We start from the raw sequence: 22,901 nt of genomic DNA, 5'->3' as shown, positions 1-22,901 counted from the left end.
ATTTTCAGATGGTATAGTTTGCTCTAAAGGAGTATGGTTTTATACGCAGGCGAGGAATCAAGCAAAAGCAAGTTATTTTGACCAGCTATTGGCCAAAAGCACTGCTCAAGCCATAGTTTTAGTTCTCTTTTGCCCATTTCCTACTATTGCTTGCTGTGGCATAAATATTTTCTACTGCTCTTGCAAGATCGTGCATACGACAAAGTCAGAGGAGGCAGAGCACCTCTAACTTATTGAAGCACAATAAATATCTTCCCAACCAACTAACCATCCAGATTAACAGTCATCATAATTGTATTCAAATGTGTTAAGGCACTGATGTTAGATGATTTTGTTACAAATTTCTCGGCACCTCTAATTTCCAGGATTACCTTCATATGCATTTCCTCTTCAAATCGTTAGTGTTTGGAGTTGAAAACAAATTCCTTACTGAATGATGAGATAAGTTTGTTTCTTATCTAGAAATTTTCGGGCAGATACCGCAGTCAGCAGTGCGTCATAAACTTGATACTTTGTTTGAAATTTTGTTATTGTAGGTCTTCCAGTGCTGTACATTGTTTGAAGTTATGCAACCATGCACTGCTTGCCTTGAAATCGATGTAGTATATGTTGTGAAGTTTGATTTCAAGTTATGGTTTATCTTTCAGCAAAAGAGAGCTATGGATAGTAAGGTGTCTTAGTTATACACACTATTGTGAGATCAAACCACTACTGCTTCACTCTTTAGATGTGAAGGCTGGTCCATTGTCACTAACTGAGATTTGTTGGGTGCCCAAAGCTGGCAAAAATTCTCTCAAGATGTTGAATGCTAATAGCAGCAGTGGTGCTACGGTTAGTGTTCAACCAGACAAAGCTAGTGAAGGTGTCAACCCTGGCAAAGACAAAACAGTTTCTCCCGTGTGTATGAGGCAAGGAACCCAGGTAGTCAGTATAGTGATTGCCTGTTAGTTGCCATGTTTTATGGAGCCCTAGGTGATGTCCACACAAGGACTGAAGGAAGTATGTAAACACACCAGGGATTGGGCTCCAGGGTAAAAATAACTTGGATACCTCATCCCCTCTGGACTGGAAACAAGGAAAATGGCAAATGCGAAATCCTGGAACAGTCCCTCCAGCTTTCAACTTATCATAAATGGACTGCTGTTCAGGATCTTGTTGCTGCTGCACTTAGAGATTGGCAAACAGGTACGGAATCTCTGTCAGAACTCCATGTTGCATACTGCGATGTCAGCCACTATCTGATCATCCGCACTTTCAAAAATATGCCACCAGTTACACTGCTGCTTTTCCTACAGCCGCCACCATGGCACGAGGACACTGCCTTGAATATGTACGCCACTGCCAATGAGATGCAAGCATCCCCTCTGTGGAGCTCCAGCAGTGGGTCTACTTAAGTTCACACATTCAAGCACTGACCCCGCTTTGTGTGTTTGCCAGTTGTATAACGTTCACAGACTTTCATAGTGGCCGAGGCTTGTGATCCACTGAATAGTTATTGTAGTGAAGTGTGACTGATTCGTAAATCTGTGGTATCTGTACATGTTCCAACATTCGAAGCTACTCATAGCAACTGATGCTGCAACTCCAGCTTCAAAGTTATATAGGGTGATTCAAAAAGAATACCACAACTAAAAAAAATGTGTATTTAATGAAAGAAACATAATATAACCTTCTGTTATACATCATTACAAAGAGTATTTAAAAAGGTTTTTTTTTTCACTCAAAAACAAGTTCAGAGTTGTTAAATATGGCCCCCTCCAGACACTCGAGCAATATCAACCCGATACTCCAACTTGTTCCACACTCTCTGTAGCATATCAGGCGTAACAGTTTGGATAGCTGCTGTTATTTCTCGTTTCAAATCATCAATGGTGGCTGGGAGAGGTGGCCGAAACACCATATCCTTAACATACCCCCATAAGAAAAAATCGCAGGGGGTAAGATCAGGGCTTCTTGGAGGCCAGTGATGAAGTGCTCTGTCACGGGCTGCCTGGCGGCCGATCCATCGCCTCGGGTAGTTGACGTTCAGGTAGTTACGGACAGATAAGTGCCAATGTGGTGGCGCTCCATCCTGCTGAAATATGAATTGTTGTGCTTCTTGTTCGAGCTGAGGGAACAGCCAATTCTCTAACATCTCCAGATATTGTAGTCCAGTTACAGTAGCACCTTCGAAGAAAAAGGGACCAAAAACTTTATTGGCTGAAATGGCACAGAAAACGTTGACCTTAGGCGAGTCATGTTCATACAGAGTTGTTTCCCGCAGATTCTCAGTGCCCCATATACAGACATTGTGACGGTTGACTTTCCCGTTAGTGTGGATAGTTGCTTCATCACTAAACACAATCTTTGAAACAAAAGATTCATCTGTTTCCATTTGAGCAAGGATAAAATCACAGAAATCGATTCTTTTAATCTTATCAGCTGCAGACAGTGCTTGAACCAATTTCAGACGATAAGGTTTCATAAATAACCTTTTTCGTAGGACTCTCCATACAGTTGATTGTGGAATTTGCAGCGCTCTGCTAGCTCTGCGAGTCGATTTTCCTGGGCTGCGAACAAATGCTTGCTGGATGCGTGCTACATTTTCATCACTCGTTCTCGGCCGTCCAGAACTTTTCCCTTTGCACAAACACCCATTCTCCGTAAACTGTTTATACCAATGTGTAATACACCACCTATCAGGAGGTTTAACACCATACTTCGTTCGAAATGCACGCTGAACAACTGTCGTCGATTCACTTCTGCCGCACTCAATAACACAAAAAGCTTTCTGTTGAGCGGACGCCATCTTAGGATCAACTGACGCTGACACCTAGTCAACAGCGACTCAAGCGAACAAATGTACAGCTAAATGAAACTTTATAGCTCCCTTAATTCGCCGCCAGATAGTGCTTAGCTCTGCCTTTTGTCGTTGCAGAGTTTTAAATTTCTAAAGTTGTGGTATTCTTTTTGAATCACCCTGTATATTATTTTTTACTATTTGATATTAGGAATAGAATAAATTAATATCTGAATTCTCTGTTCGTGAACATCATCTGTTCCATGCTCCTGTATCCACTGAAGCACCACACAGGATGCAGAGGAAGTTATAACACATGGAAGCTCTCCATTAGCCTCAGGCTCATCACCGACATCATCCACTTGAATCATTCAGCTCAACACCATTGGCAGTTTGGTTCTGTCCCCATTTAATATGGCAAACTTTGAACTGGAATGCAGTGATCCTTACTGCCCACCGTGTTATTCGCCCCATCATGCATGGTTGACCCAACACCCAGTTCAGGGACGGGTTGTCGGTTTCCAAGCAAAACCACGATGTTCCAAGTGGAATTTGAATTTCTCTAATGCAAACACTACGGCCAACACTTCCAATTTGTACACTGAGTATTTGGTTTCAGCTGGTGACAACACCTGCGAAGTGTATGCAAGAGGCCTCCTTTCTGAATAGGGGTGTGGAAATGGGTTAATAATTGCTTGAATAATTGGAAAAATTGATTGAAAGAATATTAGAAAAAATGTTTGAAGGTAACTTATGAATCTGTGCACAATATTGGGTGAACTTTAACTGATGCCAATATCAACAGACATTTAATATCATTACATTCAAGGTCAATAAATGTAATTTTATTACGTACTGCTGCTTCCAGTAGTGTCCGGTACCAATTAATCCCCACAATGATTGAAACTGTCGATCTATCACACGAAGCACAATATTTTTAATGGAAGTAAACAAAGTTCAATAGACGCCTACCAAGTTTGAATCATTACCGTCACATTAATTCCATTGTGTTTAGTCTTGAGTGTAACAACGCTGATGCAAAATGCTCCTCCAGATACTGCGTGAATTATTCTTTTCTACACCGAACCTCCTGATGAAGGATCTTTGCGGCGAGTGAAATGATGAATACATAGGATTTGAACTTATGATGGTGCGAATAAATATTTCTTTTCTAATAACTTTTTATAACACCTCTAATGATTGGTAAAAATACACATTTTTAACAACATTGATGAGGCAGATCCAAGCATATGTGCATACACTACCACTTCCCAAAACAAAAGGGTGAATGTACATGAATCAATAAATTGAAGAGCATATTTGTTACTTTGTTTCATACAGACATTTAACAATATATCAAAGCATTATCCTTGCCACAAAACAACTCATTAATTTACCTTTCATGGTGTCTTTGGTTTATACCTCATTCAGTTTACATATAGCTTATATATGAGAAAAGAAAGAAAAATAATACCATTCAATACATCTCTCCAATCTACTCTTGTAATATGACAGACGCCACACCAGTATTGGAAATGCCAGTGTAAACAATGAACAGGCAATTACAATCAGGGATCCCCACTACAGGTGCCATTGTACTGGCAATATCAATGCCTCAAAGGCAGCATGTTGAGATTCAGCCCATACGAGTTTTTTGCCCTCCCTACATAATTGGTTAATAGGAGCCACTATCTGCGAGAAATACAGTTTGAACCTTTGAAAGAAATTCACGAAGCATGTAAAATTGGAAGTGGCCATCTTGTCCTATGGAACCAGAAACAAATGAATGGCCTTTGCGCAGGTGTGGTCGTAGGCAACCCCTTTCCAAGATACGGTGTGTCCCAAAAAGGATATTTCGTCCCGGGCCAAAGTTACTTTGGTGGCTTTAACAGTTGGACCCACTTCCCATAGACACCTGAACATCTGCCAGATGTGGACACATTGCTTCACAAAACTGCCACTGTACATGTCTACATCGTCCAAATAATTATAAACAAACTTGACTACAAGTCCGACAAGACTGCCACACCTGTGGTCAGCTCAAAGGGAACCTATTAAATGCAAAGAAGCTATAGCTGGTACAGAATTCTGTTACAGGCTTAGACTCCTCTGCTAAAGGGATTTGATAGGCCTGGTTAAAGTCCACTAAGTCCAGAACGGTAAAAACTTTGTCCCCTGTAAGTCACACAAAGCAGGTGTGTAATTCTGGGAGTGGGACAGACTCAAGCACAATGTTCTGATTTTAATGTCGGTAATCAACTACAGAACTAAATCGCTCCCCATGGGGCTTAGGAATCAGAAGTATAGGCACAGCATAAGAAGAGGGAGAGGGACTGACGACACAATCAGCAGGTAACTGTCCAGTGACCTTACACATTTGGTACGTTTTAGGTGGTGATAATCAGTAGGGAGTCAGATGCACTGGGTGCTGTTCCATGAGCTGGATCTGGTGTTTGATTCTATTATTTACTCCCAACATATTACTTAACGCTTCCGGAAAGTCATACAACTCTCTCTTTAATTGGGCAGCTTGATCTCTGGATAAGTGACTAACATCAACTCTTGCTTGCTATGCACTCACTCTACATGCATGCCTTTGTGTCAGTGCCACGGGCACAAAACTTAATTCTCCTATGGCCTAAATTTAATATAAAAATGGCCACCTGCATAATCGACCAAGCACTGGGTCAATTGCCAATAATCACCACCCAGAAGGAGCTTCACCACCAAGTTTTTAACAACGATGAACACAAATGCTCATGAGAAACTCTGTGCGCTCAGTTTGAATCGAGCCTGACCAGTGACATTAAAGGAATGGCCATATGCCACATGACACACTTGGCTAATCACACTTAGCTCCAGCAACTTGGCCAATTGCGTGTAACGTTTATATTACACGTCACCCTAAGGAGATATTAATCCTGGAATCCAGCAGAGCACATACAGTTTCACTTCCTAACACTGAGCACACATAGGGCAGCCACCCACCCCACATGGCGCAAACCCTACAACCACCTAGCGGGAGCCTTCTTCATAAAGCAGAATGTGCCCCTAGCTTCTGGCATCAGCTTTTGATTCGTATACCTCGAGGTATTGGACTCTCTCTGGCAAAATGTTGAGGCTTCTCGCAATGGTCGCGCACAGCCCCAGTAACAGGATGTGACTTACCAGATCTGAATTCACACATATTATTTACCATGCCCAGGTCATTGCTCAGATTTAGTTCTGTCACCCCCTCCTCCTTCCCTGCCTCAACATGTCACTCCCTCCCAACCAGGTCCCCCTGTTTATGGTTAGTGTAATTAATATTCTCTATTTCAACCAAAGGCTTGTCTAAATTGACAAAGCACTCTGGCTTTTTCACTAAATGATATCCTGGGCCTGTCCTCTGCTGTTATACATTCCAAGATATTTGCTGCCACTTGTTCTTTAGAGATCTCAACACACAATGTTAATATTTCGAGAACCACTTCATTAACATAATGAGCCAAAGGCTCATCCTTGCAATGTACCTGGTGTACATGTAGGTCTTCCAAATCCTTCTTTTGCACAATGTATTCCACCATTCTATGCTTCTGCATTTATCCTAACCAAATGAGCTACTGCCAAGAGATAAATAAGTTGTAAGAGTACCCAATAATCATCCTGTAATACGTTAGGGTGTTCATGTAACCTAACCAACAGTCACAACAATTCAGTTAACTGATCGGTACTATCTACTTATGAACAGCCATCATTGGGTTTGACAACATACCGAATGGCCTGCTGATTTTTTGTTCATGTCAGCCCTCACTAATATTTACTTCAACCTCCTCTTACAATTTAGAAATCATATTTGCTGTCGTAAGGCCACAGCCTCATCCTGCAACCTCTGTACTTCAGACAAAACTGAGGGATGCCTACTAATACTACATATGTCATGAATTGTATTAGTCAGGTGGTCCAAAAGGGCACATACTTAGGAAATCTATCTTTGAGATGGGGAGTCAATTTTAAAACCTGATAAATCATCCTGAAGGTCACTCAATAAACTTTTACAGAATTCAGTAATTTCCCCAATCTTACCCACTGTCTCGGCAGAGGTGTTTGCTAGGGGAGTCAAGGAAGCATGCAGGCATTGGCAAAGTTCCACTATGCTGCCCTCCACGTTTTGTTTACAAAAGCATAGCTTGTATTGCAGGCACAGTTTTCTAAGACTTACCACACCTATGACCTTCGTGATTGCGGGGAGTTTTAACACAACAATAACACAATATACTGATGGCTATGCTATCACCAGTTTGTAGTTTGTATCCTTATGCCCACACCATGCTCTGTTCCCATTTATAGATAACAGCAGGGCACAGGGCTGCTGGAGTGTAATGGCTGAACCCATCTTTGAATACGATATAACAATATTCTTTATTCTTATTATCTTTATTTTATATTCTATAACAATATTCTTTATTTACCAGTGTTGGACACTGGTAACAAATAGACATCTTTATTACAATAGCTGGCCCTTAGCATATAAAATTTAAAAAATAAATAAATACAGTGAATAACACTTGGGATCAGAAGACGTACATATATGCCTCAGTTCAAAACAAGTTAGCATAGCAATTGTTACAAGACATTTTAAATGCAAAGTGGTAGTGGGGGGGGGGGGGGATTTCAAGTAGAATGATATTTCAAACTAAATTTAGAACATTTTCCAATTTAATAAATCATATGCAAAAGAAGTGTCAAAGACTCAACCAGTACCTCTGAAAAGGGGAACTTGAAGCAAAACACAATTCCCCAAAAATTAAATTGACCAAAATTACTGCAAGGAAAATACTTTACTCAACAGGTTAATTTATCACACCTCCGGCCGGTTGGTCCCAGTAGAATCAGAATTCTTTAATCTTAACTTAAAATAGTATGACTAACAAACTATAATTTAAAGAGAGAGTACTTTTTTGAGAACATATAATACATCCGTTATTGTGCCATTCCACTACAGCACCATTCAGAGAGCGTGGCTCAGCTGACTGCACTGGTCGGCGCCAATGCCCGAGACAATACTCAAAATGACACAGACAGAATAAGTCCCAATCTACAACATATAAAAAGCAATAAATTTACAGCCAAATGTGATGGTACTTGCCAAGCCCCCAAGCTTTAGGAAGCATCATTATAAAATACTACAACTTCCTATTAATTAACTAGTGAAAGCCAGGAATTTTTTAAAAATAAATCTCGACACTGGCAGATGTTGCATTTCATATGACCAACATAAATCTATCTTTAAACTGCAATCCAGGAAAGTGAAAATCAATGAAACTACTACTCTGGCTTTCTTACACAGCTGCAATCAAAGCAGGCCATGAATCAATACTTGCTTAAATAAGACAATACATGGAAGCACTAGGTAATAAAAAAAAATAGAACAGCCTAAGCAACTACCAATTTTCTGTAAGGTGAAACAGATAACTTTGTAATCCTACAGTAACTATAATGGCTCTCCCGAATTAAAACAGGTTAAGAATAATGATAGAGTTACTGGGCTTGCTCTGGCTTCACACCAAGACACCTTAAATAGTACATGCCTTTCAGAATGATTGCCAAACCACTCCAAAGGCTCAACCGTTACCAGTAGCCTCATCAATAGGCACAACCAACAGGTTATGCTGAGCCAGAACAATAATGCAGTGCAATCAAAGCACTGTATGGTTTCTAACAAGAAATGGGCAGACAAGAACTTAGTAGTTCGGGGGACAGTACTTACAGCAGCAGAAAACTCGCCCACAAAAAAGGTTGCAGTTGTCAGCAAGAGTGAGAAGACTGAAAACTGTGCGATGCAACGGGACAGGACACGGCTGCACCCAGGCATAAACTGCTCATGGACAGCAAGGACTTACATTGTGGACACTGCCAGCCCCAGTTCAACTGAGCCAAGGAGACCTCGCACCATGCAGTCCAACTCATCTGTGGCTCTCAGATGGCTTGCTGCTCTTTGGCATGTTTGTGCTTGGCTACTATGGGTCCCCAGGCTATGCAGCATCTTTCCCCTTGCATGCTGCATGTGTGTCCTATTGCTATTCTTTTTTCCCCCTTGGGGAACATTTCTGAAATGTGCTCTGCATATTCAATCACCGATATCAGAACAGTCTCTCCACTGTCTTTCTTTCCTCCTCTTGTTTTTTTTTTTTTTCTTTCTGCTTCTCCTATCCTTCCTTTGCTTCAGCGTTTGAAGTTCCTCTCCTTCTCCTTCTCCTTCGTATTCTTCCGTGTGCACTCCTGAAGGCTAACCCACCTTCAGACGAACAACAGGTGACTGGGTTATGTGTAATTCCCAGCCCCAGGTTGACAGGTAGGGTTCGCACATACCCCGCTGGTCAAGGCCAGCCCAGGGAGGGGTGATTGCCTGAGCTGCTACCTTCCTAAATTGCTGATTGGTCTCTCTGGCAGGTGCTCAGGAGGTGTGACCTGAGATGTGAACAATCACCTAAGGCCCCAGTTGGAAGGAGTGTGCCATTGGAGACGCTGGCAATTTTGAGAGATTTTCTTGCATTGAGCCAATCATTTTTTCCACCATCAACGTCTACCAAGTGTAAACAGAATGAGGTTAATGATTCAGAGATCTCTAACTTCACCACGGTTCCTCATAGTTTCATGTACTGACGATGCTCAGTCATTTGCTACTGTCAGTCGTTTATTATTCAGAAAAGTGTTGATGCAGTTGCTGGCCCTGTGAAATCCTGCTCTCATTTATAAAATGGGACTTTGCTTTAGGGGACTACTTAGATTCTCAAGCACACCACCTGCTGACAGTTTAGTGCATCCACTGCTATAGTGTTTGTGTTGAGGTCCATTGAATGCCGATTTCTACCCGTGGTGTTATCTACACTAGACTGCTCGATAGTCTGACTGAGGCAGAAATCCAAACGTACTACTCCGATCAGGGTGTCATTACAGTCCATCAGGTAATTAAAAAAGTAGATGCAGCCTTAGTGCCCACACACACTCTTTTTCTCACTTTTGATACTGTGGTGCTTACCTCAAAGATCAAAGCAGGCTTTGAAGTTATCACAGTATGACTGTAAATTCCAAACTCAATGCGCTGCTACTAGTGGCATCATTACAACCGCACTCGAGAGGCCTGTTGACATCCAGTCGTACATGTAACCTGTGGTAGGGATGCTCACGAGGTCTATTGTTTGCCTCCTCCTCCCCTCTCTCTCAACTGCAATGGCAACCATGTCACCACCTCCTGAGAGGGTCCCATGTATTTTGATGAGTGGGCTGTCCAGTAGATGCGGGCGAAGGAAAAAGTGCCTTACCCGATCGCTTCGAAGTTGTTGACCAGTTGGAAACCCTGCATTCTACCATCTGGCACCTATAGTACTGTTCTTGCTACATCTTGCTTCATGAAGGACTTAGTCATGCAGACATTTGACCTCAAATTTAGCACTGCTGTTGTGGAATCATTCAGCGTTATGGTAGCGTCACCGTCCCTCCTCTAGCCATGCAACAAGCCACGAAAATTTCACCTCATGGGGTGAAGTCACTTGATACACAACCAGCAGGCCGGCAAGGACAGAAGGAATACTCTCACAAAGTTTGTAAGTCCCTCCAGCCAACAAACAACTGAGTCTTCCTCTGCCAACCGGAAATTCTCCAAGAAGTCAAATAAAGGGGGAAAGTCTTCTCCTTCACCAACAAGGAGATCCTCTTCAGTGGTGTTGCCACATGATACCCTCACTCGCCCAAAATCTGTGTCACTGGTGTCACCTGGCTCCACATCATTGCAATTTGCATTTTCCTTCCTCACGTGACCTTTTCCCTTTGTACTGTTTACATCCCTACATCTTCAATATTGCCAGGGTAGACGTTTTCCAGCTTATTGGACTGCTTGCCCACACTTTTCTGCTGTTCGGTGACTTTACTGCGCACCATCTCCAGAACCTGTCAGAGAGGTGTCCTCTTGGCTGACCTCAGTCAACTTAACCTCATCTGTCTTAACACTGGAGCACCCATGCATAATGAGTGCTACAATAGTGGCTTTACGATGAGGGAGCTAGATAATGCTCTCATTTCATCTCAAACCTCTGCCCCAGAGCAAGATGATGTTCACATTCAGATGTTGCAGCATCTTTCTGTTGCAGGCAAACAGTTTCTCCTGCATGCAGGCAACCACATCTGGGTAGAGGGTGCCTTTTACTCTAGCCCATTTTATAGTCTGTATGCAGAAGCTGCCAAACTGCCACTGTCCTACTGCTGTGACTTCCCCCTCAGCACATAAGCCTTTTGTTGCCATGAGTGGCCACCCATCCTGTGCCACCTCCTTCGATGACTCATTTGATCGCCAGTATTGTGCACGTCCCTCTTCTATTACCTCCTGGAGTTTGCTTTCGGCTCTTGCTCCTTCAGCTTAACTTCACACTGCCTACCATTTTCCTGATGGGTGTGAACCCTTCACCACCTTTCCTTTGTGCGGTGGGCTGTGTTCACCTATGACTTCATTCGTTTCTTAAGTTCTCTATCCAGCCTCGCTCTTATCACCTTCAGTTTCACATCCTTCGTATGGAACTTCACGATAGTATCTTTGTGTACACTAATGGCTCTTGGACTGACTGTAGTGTTGGGTGTGCCTTCGTCATTGGCACCGACTTTTATCGGTATCAGTTTCCCGAACACTGCTCGGTATTTAGTGCAGAGCTCCTCGCATTGCATCAGGCCACACAATACATCTGGCGACACAGGCTTTTCAATTGTATCATCCGTTCTGATACTCTGTGTCTTCCAAAGCCTCTGTGTGCTGTACACTGTCCGTTCCTTAGTGCAAGTCCAGGAAAACTGTCACTTGTTTATTCTTGATGCAGCCACTATAATGTAATGTGGGTTCTTGGCCTCTTTGTCTGACAGGAAATGAGGCCATTGACGCAGCTGCCAAGGCTGCAATCCTTGTACCTCAACCCTCTAGTTCTTACAATGCCTTTGATGATCTGTGTTGCCATCTGGCATCACCAATGACCCTCCCATCAAGGGAACAAGCTCCTGGTATTAAGCCTTTCCTAGCAGCTTGGACGACCTCCTCTCAGCCCTCTTGCCATGAGGAGATCATTTTAGTCAGGTTGCGTATCGGGCACTGTCTTTTCAGCCATCACCATTTGTTAAGTGGTGCTCCCCCCACTACTTTGTACTCATTTCCCTCAACCTATAACTGTGCACCATTTCCAGATGGTTGGGCTTTCGACCACATTTTACTTTTTATCTGTCATAGCAATATGACGAAGGAAATTAAACTTTAGTTCAGGACCTCTGTTTCTCTATGGTATACTTTATAGACCTTTCTCCTGTTTTCAGCTGTCTTCTCTTCCATTGATTGGGATTAATGTATAGTCGTTTTTAACTCCTCCTTTTGTCTTCGTTTTCATTTTCTACAGTTCTGGCATGGGCGTTTATGACTCTAGTTATTTTTGCGCCCAAAAACAAAACAAAAGAAACAAAACTCAGCCGTGTCACCCTCTGCATCACATCGAGCCAACAGTGACCCTGCCTTGCTGAAGTGCTGGCTGCCATCCCCAGCCACATTCGTGTCACCACTTGGCACACGGGCGTACTGCCCTCACCCAGTTGTACATGTAACTCTCTCTTTCACCTTTTTGCAAACCAACCAACCCCATGACCATCCTAGCTTGTTCCTTTAATGCTTCGCACAGCCAGTTGTACCACGGCAAAGGCCAGCTAAATAAAATAGCCGACACATGACCAGTGTCAAAGATCAGTAAACTGCTTGAGAATTGTCAGACTGTTTGCTTTATCGTTGCCATTGCCCTGCTTTGTATCAGAACCACTAGCACTATAGCAGTGTTGTGAGTTACTCGTCAATGAAGCAGTTCAGCTTCGCTCTGTGGCTTTGTGGTGTGGTCACCATTGGATACCTGCAGTCCGACCCCGTAGAGCCATTAGCAGCCAGTATTGTGCTTGTGTGCTAGACAATATGTGGAGCATTGAATGCCATAACCATCATTGGCCTTTTGCGACATTGCATTCAAGGAAATCTTTGTAAGAATTCCTCTCCAAGGGTTTGTCTATCGCAGCTGGTATTTGCTGCCAACAGCTGGGACAACTTTCTATCGCAATGTAAGAAAAACAACTGACAAAACTGCATCACGTTTGCTACTAGATGATATCACACTCTGCTTCTTTCACGAACAAAACTATCCAGGACTTTGTTTCAAAAGTCATCCCTCTCACATGAACTCTTCTGATCTTATGCCCTCAAATGGTTAGCTGTCGCAGCTATTATTGAATAGAAGTCAAGAAAATTCTTTTCTGTGCAAGAATGCAGTTCAAACCTGGCTTGATGTTATCTTTAACTCAGAACCAGTAGTTTCCTACAGGTGATGAATCAGTAACCTGCTTGAGGATTGTCAAACTGTTACAGATATTGAGAAAGAATATATTGTTGATGATAATTTCTCTAGATGTCCACCCCCGGTAGCTGACTTTTCAGTGTGGTGGAATGCCACGCCAAGTGGCCCGGGTTCGATTCCCGGCTGGGGCAGGATATTTTCTCCACTTAGGGACTGCGTTTTCTGTTGTCCTCATCATCATTTCATCCCCATCTCCAATGCGCAAGTCACCCAATGTGGCGTCGAATGCAATATGTACTTGCCCTCGGTGGCTGAACTTCCCCGAATGGGGGATTCCTGGCCCACAATGCTGTACGCTCATTTCCATTTCTCTAGATTTATGCTGCTGTGCTTGATAAACTAATGGAATATGTTATTAAAACATGCATGGCACTAATGCATGGAAATATAACTTACCATGATTACATTACGAAGAAGGTCTATTTTAATAAATCATAAAGTAGCTGTAACACAAATGTGTCTTTGTCAGCACTTTGGGCTTTGAAACGATTTATATTTACTTGCGGCCTTGTATCACATGCAAATATTATGGAAATGTGGCAATTTCATAAATAAAATTGTATGTTCACAGTAACGAAAAATTATGTTGGCAGAAGTGGAAAGAGGGATTATCATTACCAAGAGGCATTGCAGTGCCATAAGTTTTTTGCCATTGCACTTTAAGCTACTGGAAGTAGTGAGATGACATTTGATGGAGAAGTATTCTTAAGATATACTTATCGATTTTCAATCTGGCTACTTGTAGTTTTGTCACAGAGATGCTAAACATGTGGCCTTCAGGGAGGTTGGAACCACAAGCAGAAGCAGCCTTCACTTAACAGGTGACCACGTTACCTCAGAACTAGTGAACAGATGTGTATTCGACTCTCAGTTATTGCCCTTGTGTTGGCTTGGACAGATAAATTGCAATGTGAATGACGGGATTATTTGCTGTTTCCATCTAGACTGACTTTACTGTAATCAAAATGATTAATTGATAACCTTATGTCACACCTAAAGTGAATGGAAATGTCGTGAAAAATCAACGGAATTTTGCATAATAATTCTTTATTAACCAGGAAGTAACTCATCAGTCACAGAGTTGCCAAACACATTCTACATTGTTGCCAAGATTTAATTATATTAGCAGCAGGAAGAATACCAGCTGGAGTGTTCCTTGAGCAGGTTCAGAAGTTACTACAACTTGCATCACAAAGATACGGCTGCACGATTGGCAAAATACCAAAAGCATATCTTGCTGAGTTTTATTCCCATTACTGTAACTAGGTTTAGGGACTAGAATGTAGATAATAAAATTATACTCGGTGTGAGACCAGAGTTTATCCTGGCATATACAGTGTTCAAATAACATATGGAAATGCAGCCAGGTGACATTGTTGACAACCACTGATATTTTGACAGGAGCACACTTTGCTATTTTCAAGGCAAAACTGCAGAATGTGCTCCTGTTGAAATATCGGCAGTTGTTCCCATAAGTTATCTTGTGACCTCCCCCCTCCTTCTTTCTCTCTCTTGCTCTATCGTTGTTGTTGTCTTCTTTTCTCCTCGGCTATGCAAACCCTCTTCCTTCGTTGTACCATGGCTATATCTTAGGGTTTTCAACAAAAGGGAGGGAGAAGGGGGCATATATGTGGTTGATCTCCATGATGTAGTGCAGTGTGAGAGTTTCATCCTTATCTCCATTTTGGGAAGACTGATGACTAAAGTTGAAACATTTCTCTAAAAAGGTAAGTGCTCTCTTTTTTCAAAAGGTGAAAATTGTAGTGTAGACTATAATTTTTATTGGTCTACTAAATTGAAGGAATACGACACAGTTTATAAAGTTCCAACTTCGGATGAAGTTTATTGATCCCAAGGAGCTGAAACAAAACTCATCCGTTCCAAATTTCATGCACAACGAAATTTGTCAGTTTTCTGGTGTGCATGTAGTGGTCACCAATGATTGAAAAAATCGTTCTCGTAATTCCATTACAGTATGTTTATTGGTTCCTAACCAACATATCGATCAATCAACTATTCCGTGATTAATATATGTCATATTCAAACAGTAAATCAAACCCCATTCACTGTAAGCACCAAGAACGATTACTATAACCTCCAATAATTCTTTAATAATTATTACAAAGTTAATGTCAAGAAATTACATGGAGTATCAATAGCCTACCGCATATCTCAGACTTTGCGCCATTATTTGAAAAGTCCGCGCGCGATCTGTTTATAACAAAGTTTGGCCGTGGCTCTCTAGAATGTTTTCCAAAACAACTCCAGATTATGGATTATCAGTTTTAGGTGAATTCTGTAAAATTAAAGAGGACCCGCACTCGACTGCAACTTGTCTGCGCACTTCAGCAACTCAGATGTTATTATCTTTATCAAAGAGGAGGGGGGAAAAAAAGCCACACGCATAACACAGCATTGTGATCTGCTAGAAAGAAAAGAAAAGAAAAAGCCCTCATTCTTATACAGTGTCAATTGCTCAGCAAAGATTGCACTACAAAAAAATCTCAACTTGAGATGACGTCAGGTGCTACTACCTGTTTTGACTCCTACTCTCACGTGACACAAAGTATATCTGACTTTAATGGACATCCCAACAAGATTATTGCTTAAAGATTCCGTGGGCTACTTGGACGAATACCCATCTCATGCTACAATCTGAATAATGCTCAATGCACCGACTGCAAAAAATCAACCAATCAAGTTAAACAACAAAAGAATTCCAAAGAAAACAGGAACAACTTGAACAAAACTTTCTGTTCAGCATCATATAATATTCACACCATGAGACATGAAGAACTTGTTGGCTTTTTGGAACACGTATTGCAGAATGTCAAATAGGACATAATCGGAATCAGTAAGAAGAGGCTCGAAGCTGAAGTGATTACTATCTGCAAGTCTGAGCATCTCCTGTTTCAGAGTAACTCACATGCAAATTTTCTTATTGGGCATAGCTTTGCCGATTCACAACAGTAGGAAATTTGCTGTCACCAAGATCACTTCCATTTCAGACAGACTGATCTACATCAACCTTGAGTTGAATGCTGAGATTAGCCTTCAAATCATTTGCGCCTACATTCCTATTTCCACCTCAATCTATGAAGAAATAGAACAGTTCTATGACAGTCTGACAACAGCAAAAAATTCAGAAACTGACACATTTTTGTTAATACTTGGTGATCTTACTATCAAGATAGGAATGAAGACTACAGATCATCATCCCTTCATTGGAAATTTTGGACTTTCTAAGCAAACCCAGATAGGACATATGATATGTATTTTGTTAACAAAGAATGTTAATGAAGAAATTTTACAAGAAAAATCCGATAAAGAAATCCTAGAGAATCCCTGACAGCAAGGTTAAGAATGAAGGTGATTACCTCTTCTTATTCAATAAACAAATTTACTCTGATATGCCTGTCGTAAATCTCTTCAAGAGAGGTAGTGACCATATGCCAGTGAGGCCAGGATTTATATTAACACTCATCTCGAGAGAAACCATATGATGGACAGGAAGAGCTGACCAACAATAAATAGTTGAAAGAGAAAAGAAATGAGATTAACAAGAAACTACCAACAGAAAAGTTAAGAAGAATAGATCTGAACGAAAGACAGAAATTACCGGCAGTATGTGAACAGCAGTAATGAAAGCCAGTGCTCTGTAAAAACAGAAAAATCAGAGATTCAGCCTCAAAACGAAATAAAGGCTAAACACCGACAGAAGCACGTCCAAATATGGAGACCTCTACAAAAACATAAAGGATGTCATCAGAAGAGATTGCTGAAATGAAAGGCTGATCGAGGAGATCATCAAAATCAAAGTCTTTACTGAAAGAGACAAGATTATAAAAACTATTCAGGACTTCCATTGGAAGCCATACAGTCACTCACTGTCATGCCAAAACTTGCATAAAAATGACAAGAGGTAAATACTTATAGAAGTGCAATCTCCAGGTTGGACGGCACCTGCGTGAGGTGGTGTGTAGCCAGTGGCCACATTACGGCAAGGAAACTCTCGAGTATGAACTTTTCTGATCTTGACGCAGCCATGAGTTTTTGCTATTACAGGTGGGTTAGAAAGCGAAACAAATTATCTTTGAAGTTACATCAGACTGATAACTTTAGCATACAGCAGAATGCTATTTAAAGAATAGAAGAAATGGACTTGAACTCATGAATTAGTGTCTTTATTGCGCAACATTTACTACTAGCCCTTGAGCTGATACAGCACTGAACAACTCAAGGAGGAGACAGCACTTCTTCCAGACTCTACAGCGTTATCAAATTATCCATGTGGCCTGACTTAGTATTCTGAGGGGCAGCCACTTTTATTGGCCGCCTTCAGTGTCGGTGGTGATCAGCAAGGCCAGTGGTCAGGCTTTTTGTCTATGACTGTATATAACTGAACCCTGACTCATCAATATCAATTTTCTCCCATGAAAACTTGCATTATACACTTTGGTAGACTCAGCACTGTGCATATGTACACAAACTTTACCTCAGTAATGTACTTGAAGCCCATGGAGCTTCAAACTTTTGAGATCAGCATCTCCTTAGGCACAGACTACACAGTTCTTCTCTTATGCTGCAAAGCTTTGATTTTATCGTGCTGGGACTTTAGATGCGTTGCTTAATAGTCAGCAGCACCACCATCAGTACTGAGCTTGTTAGGTCCTGTCCATCTCAACGGTACGCAGTTGTCAACTGGAGCTTTCTGTGTGAGCCTTGTAGACAGTCTAGTGGTGGAAGCTGATATCCCACCGCTGAGGATCATATATCGACAGTTCTTGGCGACCTGTGCAATTAAAATCTGTCAGATCACTACCTTTCCATGTTATTTGACTCTGTTTCACAACCAGCAGTTCGGACTTAAACTTTCTGGCAGGTTAAAACTGTGTGCTGGACCGTTACTCTAACCTGGAATTTCATATCAGTGCACACACTGCTGTAGAGTGAAAATTCATTCTGGACGCTGTTCACACTGCTGATGAATCACCCAAAAAGTGTATAGACCAACTGAGATACGATTGGAAGCTCTAGGCGAAGACCTCCAACTGCCCCGTTTTGTCTGTGTACAGTTTGCTCTTGCCACCCCTATGGTGTGTACCCACTCCTATGATTTGTATGGGCCTCTTTTAGGCCATAAGGAAAATGCTGATGTTGCCATTCTCAGACACCTGTTCCACTCTGTTCTCCACTGCTACACACGTTCGACATGTGTCTGAGAGAGCCATTAACCTGACTACATCCCTATCCCAGATGCTTGTGGACAATGGGATAGCAGCTAAGAGTCATGGGGGAAAGTGGACGTTATTATAAAATTTAAAGCATCTCATTGTTCGGTGGCAGGTGTGGATGTGGGGGAAATACCTCTCACTGTGATCTGTGCAAAAAGTACGAGACTTTTGGAATGTAGACACACATCAGCGAATAGAGCATCTCTCCAAGTTTTTAACTCAGCATACAGGTCAGCACCACTTGTGACACAAGTCAGTGTATGCATATAATGCATTGAAGCCACTGACGCAATTTTCACAGGAAAGTATGAGAGCAGCCCACTTTGGAAATATGTTCATTGGGTTGCCTATCTACAAGTGCGAACTAGTCTTATGCAACTGTAGAGAGTGGGTGATTTGTCTGTGTATTCTGACATGCCTCACCCCTAGTAAAAGTACACCACAGCACATATTAAGAATTGTAATGTGTAGCAATGCTCTATCCATTAATATGTCATTTTCTATATGTCTGGTAGTTCTTCGCACAGTTATGTTCTGAAACACTGGCGGTGTTTATGAGTATAGTGGGTGATGATTTTAAACAGGATGAGAAGCTGTATCAGTACAAGTATTGTCAAATTCAGCATTGATAAGGGAGAACTGTCTTGAAGCAACTTACTTTGATAAAATAATCATTTAACAATGAGAATGTTACCTCTAGGGTGATAATGTATCTCGTATGCCATATTTCAGGTAGTTGCAAATAGTTCCCACCTTCTTCATATTTAGAAGGGAAGATCAGAAAGTAACGCACAATAATTTTACTGCCAAAAAGTTTTATAAGCAACTAATATCAAAAAATCACAAATGGACTTACATAATTTACCTACTTTTCTCTATAGTCGCCAATGTTCTCGACACATTTCTTCCATCATGGTACCAGTTTCAGTATGCAGTGTTCGTAGAAGTCCGATTGGTTGGAATGTAGCCATCTGTGGACTGCTGATTACACTTTTGCATCTGTCACAAAGCTTTGACCAGCTAGGTATTTTTTCAAGAGACCAAACAGATGAAAGTCCAGCAGTACAAGATCTGGACCACCCAAATTTGGCGATTTCCTCATGAACAGGAGCAGCAAGATGGTGGCAAGTATTGTCATGAAGAAGTTTGATACCATTAGCATTAATGTTGTGGCGTTTGTCACAAAGAGCACACACAACTTAACTAAAGTTTTCATGTAGGCTGCAGCATTCACAGTGGTCACGTTTTCAGCAAAGTTCACCAATAACACACCGTGTATATCTCAGAACACTGTCTGAAGCACTTTCCTAGCAGCCTGAGTAACTTTCAGTTTTTTTTTCTAATTGGGAACCAGAATGTTTCCACTCCATAGAGGTCTGTATGGTGTGTAGTGGTATGCCCACGACTCATCACTAGTGACGATTCCTTTCAGAAAGTCATTCTCTTCTGCAGCATAATGCATTAACCGATCCAAGATTGTCATCATTCACTGACCCTTGTGGTTGCATGTCAGGTTCTTAGACACCCAGTGAGCACTAATTTCAATATTTTATGAATAATATCATACATGACACTGTAGGAAATGTTGACTGGTGCAATAAGTTTGACAGTTGCACATGCCAGTCATTCAAAAATTTCTGCCTCAGCGGCTGTGGGGTTGCAGCTCTTTCTGGCCACCCAGAGAGTGCCGAATCATTTAAGTCCACACAGACCTTGGGGAACAATGCACGCCACCTGGAGATGTTGCTACAGTCCGTACAGTCGTCCCTGTGCATGCCATGTGTGTCCCTGTGAATTTCACTCAGTTTATGAGCTTTGGCCAAAAAATATCGAACTCTAATTTGCTGCTCTTCACAAGCTGACGGCAGTAATGTACACACCATGTTTTTTAATAGATTGGGATTCTCTTGTTAGAGCTGCATGTGAAAACAAAATACCCTTGTAGTGCAAATTTCAAACTGTATGATTGTGAAAATTCAATATTCCTGCTGTGATACCAGGGGAGACAAAAGTTATTGTGCAATACTTTGTTATCCTCCCTTGTTACTGGGGTTGTACCTCAGGAATAGAATAGTTTAATATGCCATCAACATAATTTTCTTCAAATGCTGAGCCATTACTTGATATTTCTGCACCACAAAGCAGTTTTTACTTTATCCATTGGCATTTAGAAAAGATCATTAGATGAAGAGCAATTGAACGGAATGGACAGTGTCTTGAAAGGAGGGTTTAAGATGAACATCAACAAAAGCAAAACGAGGATAATGGAATGTAGTCGAATGAAGTCTGGTGATGCTGTGGGAATTAGATTAAGAAATGAGACACTTAAAATAGTAAAGGAGTTTTGCTATTTGGGGAGCAAAATAACTGATGATGGTCGAAGTAGAGAGGATATAAAATGTAGACTGTCAATGGCAAGGAAAGTGTATCTGAAGAAGAGAAATTTGGTAACATCGAGTATTGATTGAAGTGTCAGGAAGTCGTTTCTGAAAGTATTTGTATGGAGTGTAGCTATGTATGGAAGTAAAACATGGACGATAACTGGTTTGGACAAGAAGAGAATAGAAGCGTTTGAAATGTGGTGCTACATAAGAATGCTGAAGATTAGATGGGTAGATCACATAACTAATGAGGAGGTATTGAATAGAATTGGGGAGAAGAGGAGTTTGTGACACAACTTGACTAGAAGAAGGGATCGGTTGGTAGGACATGTTCTGAGGCATCAAGGGATCACCAATTTAGTACTGAAGGGTAGAGTGGAGGGTAAAAGATGTAGAGGGAGACCAAGAGATGAATACAGTAAGCAGATTCAGAAGGATGTAGGCTACAGTAGGTACTAGGAGATGAAGAGGCTTGCACAGGATAGAGTAGCATGGAGAGCTGCATCAAACCAGTCTCAGGACTGAAGACCACAACAACAACAACATTAGAATCAATTTCTTGAATTTCAGAGGATCAGATTCATCAATATCTGTGACTATTTTACCTTGAAGAGTCTTGTCTGTACCACTCAGGTGTTACTTGACTGAGTTAATAAAGTTTCATTTTCTTGATGGTCTCCAATTTCCAACCCTTTTAGCAGTTTGGACCATTGTCAGTCCAGGATATTCTGACTCTGTTTCTAGAAATCCACATTACAATGGCATTCATTGTTTTTTGTTGGCCTTTTGAGAGTCCACACTTCTGGCCCATACAGGAAAAATGTGAAGACATATGATTTAATTAGCTTGTGAGGTTCCTCCTTGTTGTTCACTTCATTTCTTGTCGATTATGTCTTTTTTTTCATCATTAACCTTATTAGATGACTGGTTGGGTGTTCATTAAATACAGTGGACTGAAATGCCACTATTGGTTTATTATATTCTTTGCTGAGTGGTGTTGTTAAATTGTTGTAATAAGTCATAACATGGAATTTGAATAAAACTTCAACTTTGATGAAGGCTTGAGTCTTGGATGACATTCCCTACTTGTGAGTTACTGTTAGACATTCTCCTGACACACGACCCTAAAATTTAGTACTCTATTTTTCTTTCTTTTGAATACTTCCTCCAACCAAGCATTCATGATCGACCATGCCTGAAGACTGGACATTAACTACTGCAACACTAGTGCATGCTAAAAAACACTCAACCGTAAAACTCACTGTTGAACCGAGAGGTTATCATGACTCACAGAAGTTGTATTCTTTCCCATATTGATCATTATGCTACAACGATGACTTCATAAGCTGTAGTTTTGTATGCATACTGAAACGATTTTTTGAAGAGATTTTGTAAATGCTTCATGTGCCTCTTCAACATGATATTTGATTTCAATTGAATGTGATTTGTCACTTCAGCCTATATTTGTTCTAATTTACCTACCTTATTTTTCTTAACATTACATTCATAACACTGATATATTTTCACAGCAGTATGACTGGAACTTGCCGCATGTTGAAGGATTTTGAAGAAAGGCTATCTAAATGTGCAGTCGATAAGAATGAAATTGCAGCAGTTCATCTGTTGATGAAGGACTGTTTCACAAATATTTCTGATGGCAATGTACCCACAGACGCAGACCTGGGACAGTAAGTAATAATAAAACATTACTTCAGAGTGATGTGGCTAGATTTTACATTAGTTACTGTTGATTATGTTGACAACTGTAACGCTTGGTGTGACATGAAGATAAAAAGAGTAAGTCTTCAGTGATTTGTCATGTAGAAGCATCTTATGATGGAGCCCTAATTATTAAAATAGTTTAGTAATTTTGTTATGTAGGTGATTAATAATGAATCTTATTATTTGTGTGTCATGTTAGGTGGCTACACTTAAAATGGAAGTTAGAATATGTGAAAGGCATAATAGGCCTGTAATAAATTTATAGAACTGCTGTGATTAAAAACATTGCAGAAACAAATTCTATTTTGTTGTTAAAGTCTAGTACAAATGAGTACAGAAAACAATCATGTTATATAGTGGTGTACAGCTTGACACAGTCACA

At 41.1% G+C, this 22,901-nt stretch overlaps 1 protein-coding gene across 4 annotated transcripts in view; it reads left to right on the top strand.

Moving 5' to 3' along the window:
* Positions 1 to 22,901, top strand: part of LOC126354037 (uncharacterized) — a 119,573-nt gene that overhangs the window by 27,372 nt on the left and 69,300 nt on the right. For 3 of the 4 annotated variants that reach the window (XM_050003378.1, XM_050003380.1, XM_050003381.1), the window contains exon 2: positions 22,327 to 22,485. The gene's annotated coding sequence lies outside the window, so the exon portion shown is untranslated. The remainder of the gene's footprint in view (positions 1 to 22,326; positions 22,486 to 22,901) is intronic. The other variant, XM_050003379.1, reaches the window with a different exon arrangement.

This window comes from Schistocerca gregaria, chromosome 3 (assembly GCF_023897955.1).
Source record: "Schistocerca gregaria isolate iqSchGreg1 chromosome 3, iqSchGreg1.2, whole genome shotgun sequence".
NCBI lineage: Eukaryota > Metazoa > Arthropoda > Insecta > Orthoptera > Acrididae > Schistocerca > Schistocerca gregaria.
This window is presented reverse-complemented; position numbering and strand designations above follow the sequence as displayed.